This window comes from Schistocerca serialis, chromosome 8 (genome assembly GCF_023864345.2).
Source record: "Schistocerca serialis cubense isolate TAMUIC-IGC-003099 chromosome 8, iqSchSeri2.2, whole genome shotgun sequence".
Taxonomy (NCBI): Eukaryota; Metazoa; Arthropoda; class Insecta; order Orthoptera; family Acrididae; genus Schistocerca; species Schistocerca serialis.
In genome coordinates this window covers 405,559,262-405,573,368 of record NC_064645.1, presented here as the reverse complement: position 1 = coordinate 405,573,368, position 14,107 = coordinate 405,559,262, and the positions used below count along the sequence as shown (strand labels likewise).

Below are 14,107 nucleotides of genomic sequence, written 5' to 3'. Positions count from 1 at the left end.
AATACTTCAGAGTCCCGACTTGTGCACTTGTGAGATTTCCGTGACTTCTACAGTGAAGACGTAGTGTTCGTTTAGAAGTGAATATCTCGCGAGCTATGTTGTTGTTCATAACTAATTACGTGAAGTATAAATCTATTGTTTCCCTGTTATTCAACTTATATTTTATTTAATTGCTGAACCGTCGACACCAATAAGTGTTTTGCAGAAATATACCGCATTCTCAAAAGTACTTCTACTATCGTACTCATCATTTAAAGTCGTTAAGTTAGTACCTGCAGATTTTATTTATTTGCAAACTTTCATTTATAAACGTCTATGTTACGTTCAAAATTCGCAACTGCCGAGTGATAGAAAACTTCGACCAATCGATTCATGTGTGTATTCTTATCGTATACTGTAGACTCGCAGTATTTGGTCTGTAATGCGGCAACTTCGTATCCCAGCCCCTAGACAACGAAAACGGCCAAAACTTTTAAAATTGCAACTCTGAGACGCAGGGTGCGTAGTTATCTGAAAGCCCGCAGCCATAAAAATGTCAAGGGTTACAAAGTTTTCAGCAGTTTCAGGGCGCTTACCAGCTCGGCGTTCAAGCTTTCTTGCTCTCGTGGCAGACCTGATGTAGAGGAAGAATTAGCATCATTTTGGTAGTAACAAACTGTGAAACTAATAATTTCTGGCAAACAGTGTCTAAGTAATTGTATAGTTAAAATATATGAACCATTTCCTTACTCATGGAATTCTGTTTAACGTCTTATGCTCGAACGAATTGGACATTGTTTCCCTTGTACTACAATAGATGGATGAAATGGTGCTACAATCAACTGATGCTCAGGGTGGCACCAGACCTCATGGTAAATATTCACATACCTATATGTGTGTGCAACGCTCCGATCAGACGTTTGGGCACCAGCAGGACTGTATGTTGTTATTGAGAAGATGCAACAAGGCGACATTTATTTAGTGTCGAAGAATATATTCTGTTATTAGATAAATAAGACACAAAGGCAATTTAAAATAATACACTAAACAGCCAAAGAAACTGGTACACGTGCCTAATATTGTGTAGGGTCCCCGCGACCACGTAGAAGTTCTGCAACACCACGTGGTATGGATTCCAATAATGTCTGAGTAGTGCTGTAGGAGATTGATACCATGAATCCTGCAGCGCTGTCCATAAATCCGTAACAGTTCGAGGAGTTGGAGATATCTGAACAGTAGGTTGCTACGCATACCAGATATGATCAATAATGTTCGTGTCTGGAGAGTTTGGAGGCCAGCGGAAGTGTTTAAACTCAGAAGAGTATTCCTGGAGTCACCGTGTAGCAGTACTGGACGCGTGGGGTGCCGCATTGTCCTGCTGGAATTGCCCAAGTCCGTCGGAATGCACAACGGACGTGATCTGATACAGGTGATAAGACAGGATGCTTACGTATGTGTCACCTGTCAGAGTCGTACCCAGACGTATCAGGGGTCCCACATCACTCCAGCTGCACACGCCCCACACCATTACAGAGCCCCACCAGCATGAACAGTCCACTGCTGACATGCAGGCTCAATGGACTCATGAAGTTGTCTCCATACCCGTACACGTCCATCCGATCGATACAATTTGAAACCAGACTCGTCCGACCAGGCAACATGCTTCCAGTTATCAGTAGTTCAATGTCGGTGTTGACGGGCACAGGTGAAGCGTAAAGATTTGTGTCGTGGAGTCATCAAGGGTACACGAGTGGGCCTTCGACTCCGAAAGTCCATATCGATGATATTTCATTGAATGGTTCGCACGCTAACACTTCTTGATTGTTCGGCACTGAAACCTGCAGTAATTTTCGGAAGTGTTGCACTTCTGCATCGCTAAACGATTCTCTTCAGTCGTCGTTGGTCCCGTTCTTGCAGGATCTTTTTCCGGTCGCAGTGATGTCGGAGGTTTGATGTTTTACCGGATTCTTGATATTCACGGTACACTCCTGAAATGGTCGTACGGGAAAATCCCCATTTTTATCGGTAACTCGGAGATGCTGTGTCGCATCGCTCGCGCGCCGACTATAACATCACGTTCAAACTCACTTAAATCTTGATAACGTGCCACTGTAGCAGCAGTAACCGGTCTAACAACCGCGCGAGACACTTGTTGTCTTATATAGGCGTTGCCGACCGCAGCGTCGTATTCTGACTGTTTACATATCTCTGGATTTGAAAACGCATGTCTATACCAATTTCTTTGGCGCTTCAGTGTATACTAACGTGCAAATTCTTTTGTGGATAAGTACAATTAGGAATAACAATTTTGTTTGCGAGGCTATGCGCGGCAGCAAGCAGCGAAATATTTGTTTTGTAAATAAATGCCGCCTTTTCTGGATGGTTGCCAAATGTATTTACCTCATTGTCTCATTTAGACCCTATATGATAATTATATATATTTTCACATAATAGTGAGGAAGATAAAACAGGACACATATAACACATACACAAATAGTAAATGTTTTAAAGTGCGGTTTTAGCCAAGTTACACGATGAAAAAATCGCAACATCAAAAAATAACGCAGGTAATGAAATTTCGGGAACGCATTTGTCTAGGGAACATATTTAAGTGATTAACACTGAACGATCGCAAGGTTAATATAAGAGGGAGATAAACCATTGCAAATGTGATATGCTGATTCATTAGTAACCGGTGTAACAGCCAGAATTTTAATACAAGTACGCAAACGTGCATGAATTGTGTTGCACAGGTGCTGGATGTCAATTTGTGGGATGGAGTTCCACGCCTGTTGCGCTTGGTCAGTCAATACAAAGACGGTTAATGCTGTTTGTGAATGATTCTACAGTTGTCATCCGACGATGTCCTCTATGTGCTCAATTGTAGACAGGTCTGTGATCGAGCAGGCGTAGGCCACACGTCGACACACTGTTGATTACAACAGCGATAAGTGGGCGAGCGTTATCTTGTTGGAAAACACCCACTGGAATGCTGTCCAAGCACAACAGGTCGGATCACCAGACTGACGTATAAATTCACAGTCAAGGGACGTGGGGTAACCACGAGGTTGCTCCTGCTGTCATTCGAAATAACACCCCAGTCCACAAATAAAACCCCAGATCATCAGTCCAGGTGTAGGTCCAGGGTGTCTAACATGCAGATAGATCAGTTGCAGGCCCTCAACTGGCCTACTTCTTACACACGGCCATCCCTGGCACCGAGGCAGAACCAGCTTAATCAGAAAACACAACAGACCTGCAACTTGCCCTCCAACGAGCTCTCGCTTGACACCACTGAAGCCGGAAATGGCTGTAGTTTGGGGGCAGTGGAATGCACGCTGCAGGGCGCCTGGCTCGGAGTTGCCCTTGAAGTAACCGATATGTAACCGTTGTGTCACTGTGGTACCAACTGCTTCTCAAACTGCTGCTGCAGATGCAGTGCGATGCGATACGCCATATACGATGGACTTCCCTCTCGGTAGTGTCACGTGGCCGACCAGAGCCCGGTCTTCTATTTTCGTGACCACAGCTGACGGCAACCATGTAGAGTGTCTATATTCCTGTCAAGTCTTTCTGCAGTAATACAGAAGGAACATCCAGTTTCTCGTAGCCCTACTATAGGACCTCGCTCAAAATCAGTAAGGCGTTGATAATGGTATCTTTGTCACGTTAAAGACATTCATGGCTAACATCAACTCATCACGTGCGATATTGATGGTAACCAATGTTCATGACAGTTACAGGGTGTATTTGAAGCAGACCTGATCTGCACACTCATAGTGGCTCTACCAGTGCCTCTATTATGTGACCCACACGAAATTCGAATAGACATCGTCCTTCAGATGTAGAAACACATCTACCAACATTCGTTTGTGTCACACAACTCCTTCTTGGTGATGCGATTTTTTTCCGTCATTGTTTAACGGAGGATGTGACGAATTTTCTGACGACACCGCCTTTTTTTTAATTTATTGAGACTATATACTTTTCCTGTGGTACCTGCGAAGCGCCTGCAAAGAGGGCTTCAACGAAATAACATGTGTGGTTCCAGAATGAGATTTTCACTCTGCAGCGGAGTGTGCGCTGATATGAAACTTCCTGGCAGATTAAAACTGTGTGCCGGACCGAGACTCGAACTCGGGACCTTTGCCTTTCGCGGGCAAGTGCTCTACCAACTGAGATACCCAAGCACGACTCACGCCCCGTCCTCACAGCTATACTTCTGCCAGTACCTCGTCTCCTACCTTCCAAACTTGTGTGGTTTTTATCAGATAGATACAAGACAACTGTGCCGCAAACTATTTTACTACTGTCAGGAGAAGAGATTCCACAGACCTCTGCGCTACTTTACCAAAAGTGAGCAAACGCGTAACTCAGTTTCTTACCATGATTGTCACATCAAATGCTCAAAATCTTGACCTAGAGCATTGATGCATGTTATAAAGCGATTCCTGTCACACAATTTCCACGTTTAACTTCATCTGGACTTCCGACAGCGCAGCCACTATGATACGATATTTCATGTCTTCAGGAGTGTTCGATGTTCCCTTGTAGACCTGCTGCTTTAATTCTCGCTGCTGACGACATTCCAATGCTATTAAGCTTAATGAACGTGCAAACCATTATTTCTCCAAATATTGTATTAAGATGGCCTGTAATTATCTGTTGGGAATGGGTGGGACATCCATCATGTTGCAACCAGATGGATGCCTTATGTCTAGTTGGATGTCTTCCAATAACTACGGCAACATATCTCTTAGGAAATGTAGGTACTAGCAACTACTTAGAGTCCCATCACGAAAACAGTAACTAATGGTACGATTCTTGATAAGCCACACGTCAACAGGTCAAGCTGTTTATTTGTCCTCTTTTCATAGCCAGCATGTATTTCCAGCTGACCAGTAGCACATATTGTGAAAATTGATGTACCCTTGTTTTGTAAACGATGTTTCATCCGTTAAGAAAACAACACATCACTTCGCAGTCTCCGTACGCATGATTCGGAGAAATTAAACGATTTTAAAAGTCATTGCTGTGAAGTGTTAGTGGAGCGAAATATGGATGAATGAAATGCGTTGGAATGTAGTATTCTCAGAACACTTCTTTTGCTGATACCACACGCACTTTCAAGCTGCGTCGTACTGCCGTGCATATTCTGTGTTATCGCTGCTAACGTTAGTTGCATTTCTCTTATCAGTTACTGTTCGTAAAGGGAATCTTCCCGAGGTCAGAGAAAATACTAGCCAGGAAATGACCAAACAAGAGCTAAAACTTTGACAAGTGGGTGTGTAGCAAAGAGACTGGGACAATATTACAACAGGCCGCAGAATATGTGGCATATTTCGAAACTTCAAAGAGGATGCTTATGAGGCATGTAGATACTGGGTGATCAAAAAGTCAGTATAAATTTGAAAACTTAATAAACCACAGGAATAATGTAGATAGAGAGGTAAAAATTGACACACATGCTTGGAATGACATGGGGTTTTATTAGAACAAAAAAAAAACAAAGTTCACAAAATGTCCGACAGATGGCGTAGGACATCAAAACGTCAGTGACTGCGCATGACAATCGTGTATAAAAGGAGCAGTAATGAGAGAGAGAATCAGATGCGCCAGCAGTCGCAGCATGTTGACGTTACCTGAACAGGCGCCTTTAGTGAAGCTGTATTATCAGAATGGGGAATGTGCTAGTTCAGCGTTACGATCCTATCGCAATAGGAAAGGGATTCGAACGGGTAAAGGTCCGTTGACAAATGCAACTGTGGCGAGAATGATTTCGAAGTTCGAAGCCACGGGTTGTTTAGACGATAGACCCCGTAGTGGCCGACCGAGCACAATGCGTAATGCTGCTGAGACAGTTCAGGAAGAAATGGAGACTGTAGCGGGTTCGTCTATGCACGGGGAAGTCAGCGCTCGTGCAGTCGCACGTCGCACCGGCATTCCATACACTATTGTTTCGTTGGCACTGAGGCGTACCCTCCGATGCTATCCGTACAAAATCCATCGGCATCATGAACTGTTACCTGGCGATTTAGTGAAGCGGAGGGCATTTGCGGTGTGGGCGTTTCAAAAGATGGCGGAAGATGACGATTGGTTGAGTAACGTGTTGTGGACCGACGAAGCTCATTTCACGCTCCGAGGGTCTGTCAACGCCCACAACTGCAGAATTTGGGCTACCGAAAATTCTAGAACTGTCGTGGAAACTCCATTGCACGACGAGAAAGTCACGGTATGGGTTGGATTTACCACATCTACCGCTATCGGGCCTTTTTTCTTCGAGGAAATGCGTGATTCTGGTTTTGTAACTGCTACCGTGACGGGTGAGAGGAACGCCGATATGTTACAGAATTGCATCATTCCCAGCCTGGCTGATAAACACGTGCTGGAACGTACGATGTTTATGCAGGATGGCGCTCCACCCCATATTGCTAGATGCGTGAAAGATCTCTTGCGCGCGTCGTTTGGTGATGATCGTGTGCTCAGCCGCCACTTTCGTCATCCTTGGCCTCCCAGGACCCCAGACCTCAGTCCGTGCGGTTATTGGCTTTGGGGTTACCAGAAGTCGCAAGTGTATCTTGATCGACCGACATCTCTAGGGATGCTGAAAGACAACATACGACGCCAATGCTTCACAGTAACTCCGGACATGCTTTACAGTGCTGTTCACAACATTATTCCTCGACTACAGCTATTGTTGAGGAATGATGGTGGACATATTGAGCATTCCCTGTAAAGAACATCATATTTGTTTTGTCTTACTTTGTTATGCTAATTATTGCTATTCTGATCATATGAAGCGCCATCTGTCGGACATTTTTTGAACTTTTGTATTTGTTTCTGGTTCTAATAAAACCCCATGTCATTCCAAGCATGTGTGTCAATTTGTACCTCTCTATCTACATTATTCCGTGACTTATTCAGTTTTCAAATTTATACTCACTTTTTGATCACCCGGTACATGATGTGCGGAATTGAGTAGGTCTAGTATCTCAGCAACTGTGTCATACATATCTAATAAAATCTTGGCCTCCATGTGCGAATTGTGGAATTAAATGGTACCTGAATTTGAGGAATCATTTTAGAAAGTGATTTGCAACAGTTTTTGTTGTTTTTTATAAACGTCAGTATGTCCTAAATTGTTCAAAATACTTGTAAGCTATTTAGAAAGTATTCTACATTAACTGTGATGAACTACAAAACTGTAAAACGTCAACAAGACAAATAGCGCATAAAAGAAACAGCTGCTGATTTTCACAAAATGAGAAACAGAAAGAATACTTCGTGTCCTTAAGGTTTTGAGTGGCTTTTTGTCTCTTGTTTATATGTCATTTCACCAATTTCTGTAACGCTTAAACTAAATTACAAGTCAGGAAGTGAATGTTATACCATTGTTGTATACGATTTCTTGTAGCCACGTGAAATTACGACCTACTTTAGATTCCAGATGACGGCTGTCGAAATGTAAGCAGTAAATAAATGAATAATAGCTTGCGATGTAGAATCGCACCGCTGCTTCAACAATTAGGTGACATTGCTATAAAGGAAAACCATATCCACTTCTTCGACTGTGATACATTGTGAAAGCGTGAATACCTTCACGAACAAGTTGTCCGATCGCTACATCAAAAGAGGACAGGCTGATAGGATTCAAGAGCTCAGACGAACACCGAGGAACCGAACCATAGTTGAGGTATTTGTTTGCTTACTTTCGGTACAGTAAAATGGATGTTTGTGGGATCTCGCTGCCTGACGGAGGCGCAGTGATTTTCGGCACTGTTATCGTGACTATGTTCCACTGTATGTCGTGGAAGACCTCTTCACAGGCACTTTCCAGTGCCTAAGATAAAAGTGCATATTTCCATTAAAAATAAAAAAAATAAAAAAACAACAATGGTGGAGTCATAGTTCGGCACCTAAAAAGGCCAAACATTATTCTACTACGTCGGAAAATTTGTCACATAATGCTCCATGACTTAGCGTAATACGGACATCGAGAAATCGACTACGTCGGAAAATTTGTCACATAATGCTCCATTACTTAACGTAATACGGACATCGAGAAATCGACTTGTTTTGGCTATATTTTAGGGTAGTCTATCTTTGCCGTCTCACCTTGTATTTGTGTCTAAATATCCACACACTGTGGGGTAGTAAACAATAATGGGACAACCTGTTGAATGTATTAGAATAAGTTGTTCCACAGCGGCCTTCCTCAAATGCGTAAACACTCAACATTTAGCATTTAAGGTTCAAAAACGGCTCTGAGCACTATGGGACTTAACTTCTGAGGTCGTCAGTCCCCTAGAACTTGGAACTACTTAAACCTAACTAACCTAAGGACATTACATACATCCATGTTCAAAGCAGGATTCGAACCTGGGACCGCAGCGGTCGCGCGGTTCCAGACTGTAGCGCCTAGAACCGCTCGGCCACCCCGGCCGGCAGCATTTAAGGAAATTGGTACTTTTTGACATTGACTCCCTCTTCAAGGCAACAATTTCAATTCGGGAAACTCACTCGTTAGTAGACAAAGACGAAAATCAGTCGGGAATTGATTCTACGCTTATGCTGTGCTGTGCTTTGCGTTACGCCATTAGTGACCGAAAGGCAGCGGCCACTTCGAACGCTGAAAACGCGGTCAATGTTTACGTCCGCGCAGCTGCCGTCGACGAGGTTACCAGCAACACGCGGTCCCAGCCATCGAGTGTTTCGATCGATTGTTAACACTGCTGAGGAGGAGGTTAAAGCTCGCGCCGGGGCAGCCGTCCTTGATGTTGTATAAACCAGAAGCGCGTGTTCGAGAGAGACGGCGACAATCGATAGCGACGGCGTGTCGCACTCGCGATATACTCGAACTCTACCGGCGCGGCCGCGGGGCTGCTCACGCGCTTCGCTTATCTCCCGCCTGCGCCTGGACTCCAGGCAATTAGGCCACGCACCACCTGTGGGGAAGCGACGCGCGAACCGCCGACGCCTTCCGGTCCGCTATCTACCTGCGACGCAGCTGACATGCTCGACGCAATCAGCTGGAGAGGGTACGTACCGCTAAACATCACCCACAGTCGAGTTATACTGCTAACATGTTACAGGTCTGTGCCGCTGTGGCAGCAGTCAGTCTGTTTAACAATTTTGGTACGCCTTTTATACTTACGTTTTATGAAAGCACCTCTGTAGCAATCGACATGGATTCAGCAACCAACCATCGTACATAACCCAGCCCGCGCTAATGGTTCACGAGACCTAGAAGGCAACAGATACCGGCGCCCAAGTAGACGACGTGTTCCTTGACTTCTGGAAGAGGTTCGACACCATTACACACTGTACCCTGCACTGAGGTGGCAAAAGTAATGGAACAGTGATATGCATATATACGGATGCGTTAGTATCGTGTGTATAAGGTGTCGAAGGGCAGTGCATTGGCGGAGTTGTCATTTGTAAAATGGCTCTGAGCACTATGGGACTTAACATCTATGGTCATCAGTCCCCTAGAACTTAGAACTACTTAAACCTAACTAACCTAAGGACATCACACACATCCATGCCCGAGGCAGGATTCGAACCTGCGACCGTAGCAGTCGCGCAGCTCCGGACTGAGCGCCTAGAACCGCTAGACCACCACGGCCGGCTGTCATTTGTAGCCGGCCGCTGTGGCCGAGAGGTTCTAGGCGCTTCAGTCCGGGATCATGCTGCTCCTACGGTCGCAGGTTCGATTCCTGCCTCGGGCACGGATGTGTGTGGTGTCCTTAGGTTAGTTAGGTTTAAGTAGTTCTAAGTCTAGTAGGGGACTTATGACCTCAGATGTTAAGTCCCATAGTGCTTAGAGCCATTTTTGTCATTTGTACTTGGGTGGTTCGTATGAAAAGGTTTCCAAAGTGTTTATGGCTTCACAACGGTAATTAACAAACCTTGAACGCGGTATGGTAGTTGAAGCTAGATGCATGGGACATTCTATTTCGGAAATTGCTAGGGAATTACATACTCCGAGATCCACAGTGTCAATAGTGTGCCAAGAAAATCAAACTTCAACCATTACTTCTGACCACGGACAATGAAGTGGATAATGAGCTTCACTTAACGACCGAGAGCAGCGGCGTTTTGCGTAGAGTTATCAGCGCTAACAGGACAGTGTGTCGAAATATGGCGTTAATTGGGCTATTGCAGCAGTCAACCGACGCGAGGGCCTTCGCTAACAGCACAACTTCGCCTGCAGCGCCTCTTCTGGGCTTGTGGCCATATCGGTTGGAACCTAGACAACTGAAAAACCGTGGTCTGGTCAGATGATAGGAACTGATGGTACGGTCGGAGTGTGACACAGACCCCACGATGCCATAGATCCAAATTGTCCATGCAGTGTGCAAGCTGGTGGTGGTTCCGTAACGGTGTGGGCTGTATTTACATAGAATGGACTGGATCCTCTGGTCAAACTGAACCGATCTTTGATTGAAAATGGTTATGTTCGAATACTTGGAAGCCATTTGCAGCCATTCATGGACTTCATACTCCGAAAAAGCTATGGAATTTCTATGCATGATGAGCCGTGCTGACCCCGGATCATGCATTGCTTTAAAACTTGGCTGTTACTCTGTGTTTGGTTTCCCGCAGTTATTGCGGTTATGCCGTGGTACTTCCCCTTTCTATGTGTGGCAGCAGTGGTGTGTATCAATATTTGCACCGTAAACCATCTTTGGCCTGGTGTTTATAGTTCCGGCTTGGCGGTGTGCAGCCAGTCGGTCGGTTGGAGCGGATCAGCAAGCAAGTCTCCACACGGCGCAGTTGGCCGGGCCCGTGGTGGCGGTCTCTATGCAGTGTTGGAGCATGTGGGGGCTGTTCCGAGTGCTATGAGGTTCATGGCTCACGGACCCACGACATGAAAGTTGAGTCGTGATTTAATTACCGAAGCCACGTCTGTTCACTTTCTGGCCTTGGTTGGTGGTTCACTGTTGGCGGTATTTCTGGGAGCAACAGCGAGTGTTCGAGTTGGTGAAGATTTGGCCGCCGTGTGGTGGAATTAACTATATTTGTCGGTTTGAAATTTAAGTGCACCAGCGGAATTTTCTGCCTTGTGGCCGTTAGTGTTCCGGTTACCTGCCCTGGTCGCTGATGTAAATTCAGGCAGTGTCCTTTCCTCACCTGTTGTCACTGTCGAACATGGTGTGTAATTTTTACAGCTTAATGTGTTTTTGGTTGTGGGCGGCTATGTCTGTAACATTTTGGCTTTGGAATTCTCGAATACTGGTCTGTGGTTAGCAAGTCGTCTTGTCGGTGGGACCCTGACTGTCTCTTGGTTGTGTTGCCGGCGGATCGAGTATAGTCGGGCCGACTTCTTATCTCACCTAAGCGAACGTTAAGATTTCAAGAGCAGCCCGAGCCCCCTGGAAACTTTTCAGCGCCGTTGCTTATACTGCCTTTGTTGTTGACGTTGAATTGTGTATTTTTAATGGCTTATAGCCGATGGTTGGAATTTGTATGCTTGTAATTGTGTTTTTAAAATCAAAGGCCTTCAGCCATTTTAAAAGTAAGTTTTTCTAAATTGGGCAAGTCTTAAATTGTCTGAAGATAAAGCTTGGGGCTTCTGCCTGTTGACAATTTATTGTATTGTTTTAAAGCATCGGCCCTCAGCCGCTTTAAGTTTTAACGTTCTTACTTTTCAAGTATTGCATTCTTTCAAGATAAATCCGTGGGCGTTCTGCCTGTTGAAAATTTATCGTAGTTGTATTGTTCTTAAAATGATGGGCCTTCAGCCGCCTTAAAATGTTGGATTCTTACTTATCACCAGCTGCTATGGCCGAGCGGTTCTAGGCGCTTCAGTCCGTTACGGTCGCAGGTTCTAATCCTGCCTCGGGCATGGATGTGTGTGATGTCCTTAGGTTTAAGTAGTTCTAAGTTCTAGGGGACTGATGACCTCAGATGGTAAGTCCCATAGTGCTCAGAGCCATTTGAACCATTTGATCCTTACTTATCCAGTCTTACATCGCTTGGACTTAAATACTATTTAAGGTTAAAAGCTTTGGGCCTTCTGCCTTGGAGAATTGATTGCAGTTTTTTTTTTAAACAAAGGCCTTCAGCTGTTTTGGAGTAAGGTTTCTTATTGGTCATAAAGCTTGGGCCTTCTGCCTATTGGAAGGTCATTGTAGTTATGTTGTTTTAAATTTATGAGCCTTCAGCCGCTTTTAAAAAACTTAATGTATCCGACTAGTCAAATCTTACATCGCATGGCCTTAAACACTATTTAAAGTTAAAGCCTAGAGCCTTCTGTCTAAAATATATATATATTTATAGTAGTTTTTTTTAATTCATGGGCCTTCGGCCGTTTTAGAATTGAAGACGTTTTCTGCCGATAGTCAAGCTTAGAAGTTGCGCTGCAATGTTTGGGCAACTAAATAAAGTGTTATGTTTGGAGTGTAACTGACAGCCGCTCATTCTGGCCCCCTTCCACAATTCCTACTACTTGTCGTTAAACAGGGTGTCTCAGAAGACAAAGCGCCATGTCACCAGGCCACAATCGTTCGGGACTCGATTGAAGAAAATTCTGGACAATTCGGGCAAATGATTCGGCCAACCAGATCGCTCGACATCAGTCCCAAGAATATATATGGGACATATTAGAGAGGTCGGATCGTGCACAAAATCCTGCACCGGCAACACTTTCACAACTACGCACGGCTATACAGGCAGCAGTGCTCAATTTTCTGCAGGGGACTTCCAACAGCTTATTGACTCCATGCCACTTAGAGATGCTGTGCACTACGCCGGGCAAAATGAGGCCTCCCATGACTTCTGTCAGCTCTGTGTAAGTAACAAAATATTAGCGGACAAAATGTGAGGACAGCTTTGTCATTGTACTGAAGAGTGCCTAGCAAAGAGAACACAGCATGTCGTTCTAAAGGGAGAGAAATCTGCAGACATAAAAGTAGCTTCGAGCCTATCGTACGTGGTTGTTACAGGACTATTATTCTTCGCATTGTATATAAATGACGCAGTGGATAAAAAAGCAAACCCTACGTGGTTGTTTGTGGATGATATTGTCGTATACAGAGAAGTTAAAACGCTAGAAAATCGTAGTGAAATGCAGGAAGACGCTTGGTACAGGGACTGATAGATGACCCCCAACATAAACATATGTAACGCTTTACTCTTAAATATTCAGAAAGACCCATCATTGTGTGGTTAGAGGATCATCGAAAAATCACTGGAAGCATTCACACCCATGAAATATATCCGAGGATGTGAGGGAGTATGAGTGATTTAAAGTGGAAGGAGCGCATAAAACTAACCACAGATAAGGCAGATGCGAGACTGAGATTCATCGGAAGATTCGTTAGGAGGTGCAGTCCTCTCACAAACGAGTAGCTTACAAAACGCTCGTTCGACTGATACTTGAGTACTGTTGGTCGGTCTGGCACACTTAGCAAATAGGACTAATAGACGAAATAGAAAAGACCAGAGGAAGAGTAGTGCGCTTCGTCACAGGTTCAGTTACTAATCGCGAATGCGACAGGGAGATGATTATGTAACTCGAGTGGCAGACGCTACAAGAGAAGCTGTGGTTTACAATCAAAATTCTGAACTGTACGCTCCTTGAAGAGCCAACCAATATATTGTTTTTTTCCTCTATGTAAATTAGAGAGATTCGTGCTCACACAAAGGGCTGCCAAAAATAGCTTTATCGAGTATCATTCACGACTGGAAAATGAGGTGGGGGGGGGGGGGGAGGGCGGAAGTTAGAGAGATAGACAAAGTACCCTCCGCTAAACACGACAAGTGGCTTGCGGAGTATAGATGTAGCTTTAGTTACTATATGCCGCTGATAACCGCAACAGCAGCCGTCTGCAAGATTCGCAGGAATTAGACGGGCTTTTACTGATTTAATGATTGCCTTTCATGACCCTTTCGAGATGCGAGACGAAGGATTCACGCATGATGGATCGCAATAATTGCACATCCTGAGCCTCACAAACGTTTAAGGTCAAGATGAATGGTTGAAATGCCTCTGAGCAATATGGGACTTAACAGCTGAGGTCATCAGTCCCCTAGAACGTAGTACTACTTAAACCTAACTAACCAAAAGACATCACATACATCCATTCCCGAGGCAGGATTCGAACCTGCGACCGTAGCGGTCGCG

General features: G+C 44.7%; 1 protein-coding gene across 2 annotated transcripts in view; it reads left to right on the top strand.

The window, feature by feature from the left end:
- Window positions 1-14,107, top strand: part of LOC126416779 (fatty acid 2-hydroxylase) — a 519,796-nt gene that overhangs the window by 94,241 nt on the left and 411,448 nt on the right. The window contains exon 1 of one of the 2 annotated variants that reach the window (XM_050084639.1): window positions 8,899-9,017. The exons of the other annotated variant lie outside the window; for it this stretch is intronic. The gene's annotated coding sequence lies outside the window, so the exon portion shown is untranslated. Of the gene's footprint in view, window positions 1-8,898; window positions 9,018-14,107 lie in introns of those variants that run through there. 2 annotated transcript variants of the gene reach the window in all.